Here is a 12043-nt window from a genome sequence, read left to right on the forward strand (position 1 = left end):
ATGCCGTGTTTTGACCCACAGGGTCAAAATCAGGCTGGATGTGAGGAAGGAATTCCATACAATTAGTGTGGTAAAACACTGGCACAGGTTGCCCAGAGAGGTAGTTGATGCTCCGTCCCTTGGAGACATTCAAGGCCAGGCTGGATGTGGTTCTCAGCAACCTGATCTAGCTGAAGATGTCCCTGCTCATTGCAGGGGGGTTGGACTAGATGAGCTTTGAAGGTCCTTCCAACCCAAACTGTTCTGTGATTCAATTCTATGATTCTATGACCTTCCAAAGCATCCCAGTCATTAAGGTTTGATTCTCGTGGAGGTTCAATTTCTTTCTATCTTTACCTGTATTCGACACTCTTAATGGCTCCTTATCCAGGAGAATGAGGGACTCAGGGGTTAAACAAATGGTGGGAATCATTGCTAAAGGGAAAGAGCGGGCATTTAACGGGGAGTTAAAAATGGCAGAGTGAATTCGTGGCACAGAGACAAAATTAAATGGTATATTGCTTGTGACATATGGTAGCTTGATGGGATCACATCTGAATTGCTTGAGGTCTCGAAAGGAATCCTGCTTGTCCAAGCTGCTCTCTGCAGGGGGACATCCTGATGTCAGCAAGTCCCTTACAAGCCCTGGCTTTCAGCCGCCTGGGGTACATGTGCTGTGTCAGGGGCCTGCCACTCAAACTCTAGATTAGCTTCTTCAAAAGCCTGTTGTGTAATCAGTCACTGAGGCCTGCAGACATTAGAGAAATAAACAACAGGGTTTGAGCCTTTGGGATAAATAAAGCAAAATCATAGGATAGTTAACTAACAAAAGTGTCCTGAACTTTTCTGCCGTCTTTATTTGCTTAAATGCTGAGCTTTTCATCAAAATGAGTCTTATTTTCAAACTTTGCAACTGTGAGTGCTGGGAGCACCTGTATTTATTTTGAGGGTTATTTTTTTAATCCCTTCATCCAAGTGATTTGAGGTATATGATAAACTCCAGACACTGTAAAAGTTGGCTGGAAGTAGTTCAGGGCGCTTTTTACATGCAGCAGCCCAAAGCAAAAGCAAGGGAATATTCAGACCCACAAATCAACACTGGATGGTGGGGGGGAGCAGAAGCCCTGGTATGATTGATGCAGGTGTTGCTTTTGTGGCAGGAGGCTCGCTCAGGTGATGCTTGTTAGTAGAGAGGGGCTGTTAGGCTGTTTTCAAGTGGAGAGAGGACTGAGAGGTGTTTTGGGTGGACTGAAGTTTCTGGAACTCTTTGTTGAAGGAGTGGGTAGGAGCTGCTGAATTATTCAGGTAAAGTTCTATCAGTTTTATTCAGGGGCACTGTTGGAGGGGAGTTTGTCCGAGTTGTTTTGTTCTGTATTTGTGGGTGGTAAGGAGCTTAGTTAGCGTGGTTCTTGGGTTTGTGCAGAAAGTTATTCCTATCTTTCTGTGTTTTGGTAAGAAAGAGGGTGGAGGGCTTCCTAAATATACAGAGACAAACAATGCATAAGAGTAATACTAAGCAAGCTGGTTTCTGTATCACCCTTGTGCCTGATAAATGACTCCTGTGAGTTCCAGAGTGTGGTCTGCTCTTGTGTTTGAGTGTGGAAGTTGTTAAATGTTACAGTGGTGATTCAAAAACAGCACTGAGGAAAACAGCATTAGGAAATAAGTGGTGCTGGTACTGTCTCTGCCTTGCCCAATGCATGTCTGTTATAATGGCAGAGGTTAGGGCTGGTCCTTGTTCAGAGATGGGGAGAAGATCTGGTACTTTCTGGGCAGAAGCAAAAGCCAATTTAGATGAAAGGCTAGGGTTTAAAAGAAATAACAACTCTAATGTGGCTTGGCTGTAACTTCTGTTGCCTTTGTGGTCTCACCTTTTCCAAACAGGGGTTGATCCCTTTTTGCAGAGTAGCTCAGGGCTATTCAGAATGAGGAAGGACCTGTTCCAGGGAGCCCACTCTGTCCACAGGAACTCCTGTCGGCCCGGGAGACCTGTGGCAATTGGGATAGACACTGGCTGGACTGCTTGTCCATGGAATGAACTTCTGGAAGAAGAGCTGCATTCCTTCAGGGGATAGATTTGTAGCATACAGTCCGTGGGGAAATCTTAATGTTAGGTCATTTATGTGTTTTTGCCCCTCTTCTTTTTTTGGAGGTCAGGTTTGTCTTGGCACAGGGGCTAGGTACTCATCTGTGCATGTATATGTGAGAGAAATAGGAGGGAGAAAGGGAAGGGGAGACAGAAGGTATCCCAAGCTCTGATGCATTTTATAAAGCTTGAGTACCACTCTCTAGATACCCTTTTGTCGTCTTATTCAAAATAGTATCCTTCACAACATTTTGGAAGTACTTGATTTTGGTGACAACTGCAAGGAGTCTTGGTACCTGCTTTCAGAAGAGGACATCTTTGCCATATCCTACCTCCAAGGCGTCTGATGTGCTCTGTTGATGAGCCTGGGAAATCCTGGGGCAAGGAAGACAAGCAAGTTTGGTGCTCAGGGCCAGAGGTAGCTGCTGGTTTTGGCTTTCCTAGACAAGCCTTTCAAGGCAATGCATCACTATTGCTAGCAGCCTGTGGTCTACAATTAGTCTAGAAGGCAAAACGATTTATTTCCTTGCAATTAGTAATCAATGCAGACTGACATTTATCTCGTAACTTAAAAAGGACTAGAGAAAGTGAACGCCAGGCCCAGATTCTCCTTGCTCTTATGCATCAGGGAGGAGAGGTAGCTTCCTTGCCACTTACTCTCTATGTGGGGGTTTACATCTTACCTACCATTAGGTGCTTGCTTGGTGGGATGAAGGAGCGCTGCAGAAGCAGGTTTGTGTTTGGCCAGGGCAAGGTCGTGTATGTGCCTGTGAACAGCAGCAGAAGCCAGGTCAGGGCATGTGTTGTGCCTGTTCGGAGCAATGCTGCGGGGTGTCCCTGCAGCACAGCCCTGTGCTGCTGCTGTGCTTGCCCGAAATGGCTCTGAGGAAGGGGTATTGTCGAGTTGTTCCAAACTCACTGTGAGTGCCTTGAGGTTACTTACTCTTAGTCAGGATGCTGTGTGGGACATGCCCATGGGGTTAGCCCCACCTTCAGAGAGGAAAAACACAAGTCCTTTTTGGGGTTGGGTAAAAATTTGGATTACTGACATCCTGTGATGAAACTTGTGGTCTGACTGAGAAAGAGAGGGAAGAGTGTGTAATATTCCCTGCCAAAACATCCTAATTAACATAACACTTTTGATTTTGCTTTGGTAGTTCTGGTACTATGCCTGTCTCAGGAGAGGAAATGAAAAGGGCTGGAGCAGTACTGAGACTTCTAGTATGGAAGGAAAAGAAAAAGCAAAATAGCTATAGGAGTAATACAGCAGTAGTAGCTGCTGCATAGAGGACAGTAATTTAGAACAATTAATTTGAGGAACAGGTTATCCAGAGCACACTGTAATTGCTGTTACTATCATAGACCTGTACAGCTTGCAGTCGAGGCTTACTAAGAAAGTCTCTCACTTTCCACTTCCATCAATGAGCTCTAACTCCTGTTGCAAACAGCTCATCCTGTGGAAGACCCCTTGCTGATGAGGGCTGCACCTTTCCACACACGTGGGTTTCCAATGAAGCAAACAGGGATTCATTTATTCAGCCTTTCAGGGTCAACTGAAACAGCTGCAGCCAATCCTGCTGATGGAGTAGAGGTTTTGCAAGCCTGGGGGCTGTTAAACTGAGCTGCCAGGAAGGTGGTCTGGCTGAATATAACCCTTTTTAGGTTATGGCTTTGCTTTGGGAGTTGTTATCACTTCTGGTCCATGCTTTGTCCAGTCTCTTGCTCTGTATGATGCAGGCAGTCAGTAATTCAGCATCTTAGACTGACAGTAATGAGTCTGTGATGGAAAAATGATGTGAACCCTGAGGAAAGGGATTATCCCCTAATCCTGCTAAGGTGGTGAAGGGGCTCCCTTAAACCAGCTGTGTGCCTTGGCAGGGCCAACTTCTCCAGAGGGTCTGCCGGATGCCTGGCCAGCATCTCTCCCATGGCACTACAGAGCCTGGGGCTCCTTGCAGATACTGCTGTGAGAACAGAGACCGCACTGCTGAACTTGTAACCGTTCTGGCTGACTCTGCTGTTTAGTAGTTGTAAAATCACAGTACCAGCTGCGATGTGTAACCTCAGATGTGGGTGGGATTTATCATGGAAACAATTCAGTTTTGGCTGCCTTGCTGGATAATAGCTCGTATCATGAGGGAGAAAGTTGCATCAGAAACCAATATTAACTGACCACTGGAAAATACAAACTAATACTGTCAATATAAGTAGGACATCACCAAGAAGTCAGACTTTTGCACACTGTTGAAGTAGATCTGAATTATTGACTCCTTCTGTCAACACCTTCAGCAATTGGAATACTGAATGTATATAGTCTTTCCTTACTACGAAAGAAATAGCTTTTGGGTTCTGTAGTATTGTTTCTTCTGATTTCCTTAGCTGTGTGAGGTGATGTTTTCTATCTCCTTTCGGTACCAAGACCATAAAAACTTGGATAGACTAAAATATAAATGATACTGAATTTTAATTTTACTCAGCTTAGAACAAATCTGGAATACTTCTGCCTTATTGACTTGGGTAGGAATTAGTTATTGAGACAGTCTGTGCAGCCACAGACATGCTGTGTTAAGAGTTACTTACACAAGGGTGAGAGGCTGGGAGTGAGAGAACACCAAATAGGCTTTTATCCCATGGGTTGTTGGATTTTACTCAGGAACTCTGCATGGCAAATGCTTGTCCTTCCTTGTTCCATGTGCCTTAAGTAAGAAAATTGTTCTAAGTGGGGAATCTGTGGAAGACTGAGTAGAAGGAGAGATCTTTCGTGCTCTTTTGTGGGGTCCTTGGACAGCAGTTTGGTTCCACCTCATGGGAAAACTTGTTTTCTCCTTCCTCATTTCCTGGGCTTCCATCCCCCTTCCCATCCATTTGTACCAGGGAGGATGAAGGACTGTAGTGCTACATTAAAGGAGAATTGAGTAGATCCCAAGTAGATGCCTTGAACCTTGTGGGTTCCTCTATATAATAAAAAGGGAAAGTTTAGTTAAATATGAAGGATTTTTATGCTAAGAAAAATTAATCTATTTTTAATTCAGACGAAGTTGTTCTTTAGCATTTTTTGTGTTAAGGTAGGCAGATCATGGCATGTATATTCCGGCTACCGAAGTGATGCGCTTTAGTTTTTACTTGGTTAGTTATTTCCCAGGCACCAGTAACTGTAATGTATGAAAGATTTCTCTTCATGATAAACTATTTACATATCTGTCTTTAGCTTTAGAAGGCAGCATCTCTGTATCAAGCAATGCAATATGACTCTGTCACAACTTAGGACCAAACCACTGTATTCCCTTGAAAGAAGGGATGTCGGGTAGGTAGCGCATTGTAGTCTCTAAGCTGTAACTTCTGTAGGACAAAGGAATTGGTGTTCCTCCTACAACAGAGGTGGGGTTTTTAATCGAGTGACCACAGTGAGACAGACTTGGGATTAAACAATAAGGGAAAAAAATCCTAATAAACAAGAGAAATTGATCCTGAGCAGTGTGGCCAGTATACTATCAGTAGAGGTATTAAGCAAGTTAGATGAAATGTCAGGTGTAATGATGCACTGAGTATGATATAATCTGATGGGGTGACCTAAGCGCACTCTCTTCATGGTCTCGTTACCAAGGGTCCTGTTATGGACCAGTGCTTTTACCACATCAGCTGATTTCTTCATTTTGCACAAGGTTTTGTCATTACCATCTGTTAATTTGGTGGTTTGGGTGTAGCAGAAATGTCATGGGCAAGGACAATCTGCTGTATAAAATGTGTGTGCTTCATCTTGTGTGGTCCTTGCGGCAGCAAACCTTTACAGCCCGTCGGAGACTGGGGAGTGACAAGTTGCCCTGGTATGCAGCATCCCTTGGTGAGCTAAAGGGAAGGATCACCTGGGAGAGAGATCCACAGGGATTCCCCAGGAATCCTGCCCTGCTCCTGGGGGGCAAGAGTCTGTGTGGTTACACTGGTGCCTCTCCTCCTATGGCTGGGGGTGCAGAAACCCCAGCACCTCCTGTGCCAGCATGACCAGCTGGTGATATGGGAAAGCTCTTGAGTCACTAGTGACTTCTGAGGAAACCAGCAATGACCTTGCAAGCCCCTCAAATGGAATGCTGCTTGTACCACAGCAGCATTTGAGATAGTCTTTTAGTTGGAAATTAGTGAATGTTAAGGTTAATCCTGAGTATTTGCTAGGCTTTCTACCCTGAGTCTGATTTTGTTGGCAATGCACACGTCCATGACAAAATCCTGATGGAAAATGTTCATGTGACGGTACAGAGGAACATCTGGAAGGATGGAGGGTGAGACAATCCTGCTTGAGGAGAGGCAGCAGTAGGGAGTTTCAGTGGTGTAGAGTGTGTAGGTGAATTCCAGCAAACTGTTTCTACATGGTCTTTGGAAAGAGAAAATGATCAAAGGAGCATAAAATGAGCGGCTTCAGTTCTGGTTCTACACAAAGAAATTTTCTGGTTTGGGCGTTTGTTCTTCTCTGGCTCACCTTTACCTAAGATTTGAATCTTTGGTAAAAGGATATGAATTAAATGTGTGCACCCCTGACTTCAGCACCAGGTTAGGTTTGGTGGGACCGCTGGCTGCAAATCCAGCCCCCGGGGAACCGGTCACAAGTCTCAGGGTTTTAACCACCACAGGAACTGGCAGGAAACAAAAGGGAGGTGGAAATTTAGAAAGCCTCTCATCGTGCAGATAGGCAGTTGAGAAAATAACCCCTTTGCCATCAACGGAAGCACGCCTTTGCTAGGGCTTGGGTGGTTTGCATCAGCCGCTAGTAGGAACTTGCCAGCTTGAGTGGAGTTACCTCAATGTAAAGGTGAAGAACGTATCTAGCAAATCGTCTGATGGAAACAAATACCTTCCTGCCACACACATACCCTTTCATACAGTGTTTTTCCACACTCGTATTGTATTTTTGTTGTCCCTGTCCATGGCAGGGGGGTTGGAACTAGATGATCTTAAGGTCCTTTCCAACCCTATCTATTCTATGATGTTTGTCCATTGAAGTAGTTTTTTCTAGAGACTGCTGGGCTTAGAGTTTTTGTCTTTCTATTTATCCGAAGAAGAGATGCATCTTGACAAAAAAATAGAGACTTCTCTCCACTGCCCTAACATTGTTCAGGGTTTTTAACCATTTTCTGGACAGACTATGGTTTTATTTCAGTAGTGCATTACTGTGTTGTATGCGCAGAGTTTCCAGCTGACGGGTCAGTACCGGTCAGAGCAGTGGCGTTAGTGATGTGGATGTTTGCCCACAGGGAATTGCAATCCTTAGTTCATTTACCAGTGGTCGCTCAATTTACTTGCTTGAAAAATAGAAGCTGCCAAAACAAGAGGTGGTGACAGGAAAACCTGAGAGGCGAGCTCTCTCTGAAGGCGCATTCTTAAGATATCTGAACCCATTCAAATAACCACAAGAAAAAGCATTGTGAGATTTCTGCAGATACTTTCTTGCTCTTTATGGGAAACTGGTTCGTTTTAAAACCTGTGAAAAGATGCATATTTGCTGTGTTCAGCATAACTTCATATTTCTACGTGCAGGAAGGAAGCTAGAGGATTAAGTAGCTTTGTTGCAAGTGCTTAAAGCAGACCAGAAAAACTATCACAAACTTAAAGAGAAGAATCCTTAATCCACTGAAGCCATACAGAGAGTTGGAGGAAAAAATCGCCATAAACCATGAAATCTGCTTTTGTCCCTGTAGTTTCCAGTGATGCTAGGTTCATAACGCGTGATTTAGATTTGGGATGCTCTGTGTGGCTTTGAATGCTGAGAGATAATGGATGCTATTCTGGAGCTGCCATCGATTCTCTTTCTAACCTCTTTATTCTGAAATATGGAAGACACACGTTTTCTTTCTCTGGAAAATGGGCAGCTTACAGGAAGACTGTCCTTCAGATGGTGACTACCAAGAGGTAGTCAGAGGAGATGGGAGATAACGGTGATGAGCTGAGCATTCTTTGGGAGTAGACAACAGCTCTGAGCCGCCTCTGCTCTGCCTTGCCCTGCATTCTTTAGCAACCGTTGGGCTAGCCATTTGTTTGTCTTGAGAAACATGGGGGATTATGTATTTAAATTTTTGGCTGCTCTGATGCCTTGTAACTTCCCAGAAAGGACTTTTGTAGGTTTATTTGATTTCTGACCACATTTGACTTCAACTGCAATTGGTTATTGCATTAGCAATGAAATGAGCCCAAGTTCAAACCAGTGAAAGAAAAAAACCTCACCAAAACCCAAACAGAAAGAGCCCAACCTCGTAAGCTTTTATTAAACACTCATTGTCTGCGTCCGGCGCTCCCACACCGAGTGTGACCACGCTGGCAGGAAATCTGCCTGCGAGGCTGCTCCTGCCGCAGCCGAGAAGTAAACCCAGCGCCTGGACGAGGAGGGAGGCAGGGCCCTGTTTGCAGCAGAGGGGGCAAGCATCACACCTTGGCTTTCAGAAGGGATTGTGCCCTTTTGTGGGCTGTTTCGGCTGAATGCCAAAAGGAGTCGTAGCAAACTGGCCTTTTTTTGAGGGGGAGGAAGGGGGGAATTCTGTGTTTATGGAACTGCACTGAAAAATAGCCATTTCTTTGATTTTTCTCGTGTCCCGTGTGTTCCGCCTCATCCAGCAGCTCCGATGTTATTTGCAGGCTCTGTAGGATGCTGCTAATCCTGAACATTTTGCTCGTGGTGCCTATAATATTTTCGCATTCGTTTTTGCAAGTGCTGTGAAGAAGATCCAGACTCTGCAAAAAGACCATCATCCCTTTTTCGGTGGGGTTTTTCCTTTTCAGTGTTAGTGAAACTCTGCTCTTGTGTTTCCTGACTTTTTCCTACTTGAAACTGTGCTGTGTATCTGAAGGGATATGCCTTTATATAGGTTTGAAGAATGATCTTGCTTTCTGTGGAGAGTCTGCCTACCTGGTCATGCTTTTGAATTGATTTCTGCATCAAACCTGTACCAGGATGGTTTCCCTAACTGTTACACACTCAAGCTAAGGCTGGGACTTGCTGGTCACTTTGGTTCTGGCTTATGGCAGTGCAAGCTATACGTTTGGAGCTTGAACAGGTAGTTTTCTAAAGTGTAGTAGACTATTTTAGTTGTATTGGATCAGCCCTGAGCTACAGTGAATAAACAGAATAGCCAGTTATATTGCTTATTTATGTATATGAACCAGGAATGTTATATGGAAAGGGTGCCACATTTCCAGTCCATCTTAGGCACACAAGTAGCATGGGGCTCTGTGGATGGGCCAGCACCCTATTGCCTCTGTTAGGCAATGCAAATCAGAGCTGCTTCTGTAGGCATTAGAAGATTAAATGCTATTTCCATATTTTAAGTGAGGAAATGCAAACATGCATGAAGAGGCTCAATGTCAGAGCTTCATAATAGAAGTCATCTCATGTGCCCTTTAGATAAAGGGTAAGGGCTATAAAAATCAACATAACCTTTTCCTCCTCCCATCTAGATCTGTGCCTATTTAGGGAGTGTGCATGTGCCTGGAATGAAAACAGTTTACTTCTGGAAGAGCATGTTGTTAAAGCTGTGGTGCGAGAGAGGCTCTAAGAAATCTGAAGAACTCGGGCTTGGATCAAATCTGCAGTTTCTCGGGAGCCACCAAACTCGCAGCTCACCAGTGAAACGCAGCAGCTTATGTTAACACGAAAGCATCCCGTTGGCAGGTGTTTCAGCTCACAAATGGATGTGTATATATATATGTATTTAACCTCTGTTGTACAAAACCTGTGAGTAAAACAGGCCCCAAAGCTTTAGAACTGTGTTGGTGTCTAACTCGCATGAAGTTGTATATGGTGGTGGTCTATGGCTCAGCTTTTTGTCTGAGCTGAGCCGTAGACCACCTTGCCCTCAGCTCCCCGGCTAGACTGCAGGAATGGAAGTACTTGGCTCCTGCACAAAAATGGTTGCTGACACAGATGCTCAAAGGACCTCGCAGTCTCTCTGCATATATGCCAAGGCAAGGGGTCTGGAACCACTAATGGTGGCCTTAAAGTAGTATTTAATCTTTTCTCATGCATAGTTGGGATGAAACAAGATTCAGGCCACCGATGCTTATTGCCGTGAAGCTTCCTTCTGTTCCCCACTGCAGTTTGGGACCCCATCCTTCCCCTGCCCCACCAGGCTGAGGCATTTAAGTAGATCTAGTTTCCCTCTGAAGTAGCATCTGCCAGAGGGCGGGCTCAGACCTTCGGTTGCACATCCATTTCATGCGCTCAGCATGCTTTGGTTTTGCTGTGCTGTAATCGGGACGGCAGCATCTCTTAAGTGAGCAGCAGGCATGGGTAAGGAGGTTACATCTAGATGGCAGCATTACTTCAGAAGAGCATTAAAAGCCATCACAGTTCTGCACAGACTGAGCCTGATTGACCTTACTTAGAAAGAGGAGAAGGTGCCAAGAACTTATCTTGTACAACCCGTTAGTAAGCGTCAAGGTTTCTTGAACCTTAGAACAGTCATTTTATGTCTTTTTACAAACCTGTTCCACCTGTCTGCAGCTTGTCAATATTTATCCTGTGGCTTATTGAATTCCCAGGCCTCATAAAAGGCATTGATCTGTTTTGCTTAACCATTTCCCTGGCTGTTTGTCTCCTAGTGTAAATTGTGGCATATTGAAGTCCAAACTGTATGCTCACAGTAAAGCGTTCATAACATACGTAGTATTTTCATGCTAGTATCTAAATAGACTGTTTTGTAAATGACAAACATTATTATGTATTTCAGTTTAATTTTTACCACTTTCTAAGGTCTGTGCACAGATGATAGGTACTTCTTGTACTGAGAGCATATGAATCTCATATTAGCATCCGGACAAGTCCCTTTGGTCACAGCTGTGTTATGCACTGCAGAGCTCTTTAAGCTATTTCAGCAATGTCCCATGTTACTCTAAACCTCTGCAAACTCAGTGCATACTTAGATTCAGATATGTGGATCTGTCTTTGGGTTTTGAGCCCAGAATATGCCCACTCATACTTTTAGGATGTGTATTTTGGCTTTATGTTTGGTCCCATTTTCCACCTAAAGCCAAAGCCACTCAACCTTTGTGTTCAGGCTGCTGCTCTTCCACACCTGTGTGCTCTTTATCTTCCTTCAGGTGATGGGATGAGACAAGCAGATCTTTACACCAAAGCATGAAATCCTATGTTTGCAGTACCTAGCCTTAGCGTGACTTGCCCCAAAAAGGTGTAATGAAGATACGTGTCTGGCAGAGTAAAAGCTATGATAACACAGGTGGCTGTTCAGAGTCATAAAGATCAGGTAGAGCAGGTTCAGAGACTATGGGTCTGTGTTGTGAAGTGCATGTATAATACAAGGCTGTCGTTGGTTACAGTGAGTGTTTCATTGCTGTATTGTTCTTCCCTAGAAGTGCTCTTAGAAAAGCTTCTAAACCAGCCGGCACTCCCTGCTGTGTGGTCCTGTCCATGCAGTCAGGATACCCTTCAAACCTGTTATATCTTACTTTCGGTCACTTTTCGGGTCTTAATTCTAGTCTTAATTCCAACCTTAATTCCAGCACTACCACCCCCCTCCCCGGCTGCTTCTGCCCAAACAGGGTTATTCTCGTCATTCATTAGTTACTGAGTTTCATCGGTTTTTCTGGTTGCTTTCACTCCCCTGTTAAGATTGGACTTCAGGCTCCTCTTATCTCAGTGGAAAGTTTATCCATGCCTAGCCTACTGCTAGTACTTCAAAGACAGAAGTCCTGCTCAGTTGCCTTCTAAAAAGGGAAACAAATCAAGCCCTCAGCAAACTACTTCTTTCTTTAAACTCAGTTTTATCTCACTGTTAATGGCAAAAAATATCTAAGGATATTTACAGACATTTAGCAAGAGCCTCTGTTTCCTGTAGCTGTTTGGCATTTTCTGTAACAAGTTATTTATCAGACGCTGTTATATAGAGAGATGAATGCGTGTGGTTTTGCTGTGTCCTATATCGAATTCTAACGTGTGCTAGCGCCTGTATTATCTCGGAGTGCAGATAATATTTTGTTGAT

At 44.2% G+C, this 12043-nt stretch overlaps 1 long non-coding RNA gene across 2 annotated transcripts in view; it reads left to right on the plus strand.

The window, feature by feature from the left end:
* The first annotated feature begins 1201 nt into the window (after positions 1-1201).
* Positions 1202-12043, plus strand: part of LOC136009108 (uncharacterized) — a 28859-nt gene continuing 18017 nt past the window's right edge. For both annotated transcript variants that reach the window (XR_010610336.1, XR_010610335.1), the window contains exon 1: positions 1202-1284. This is a non-coding gene — a long non-coding RNA (uncharacterized LOC136009108). The remainder of the gene's footprint in view (positions 1285-12043) is intronic.

Source organism: Lathamus discolor, chromosome 2, assembly GCF_037157495.1.
Source record: "Lathamus discolor isolate bLatDis1 chromosome 2, bLatDis1.hap1, whole genome shotgun sequence".
NCBI lineage: Eukaryota > Metazoa > Chordata > Aves > Psittaciformes > Psittacidae > Lathamus > Lathamus discolor.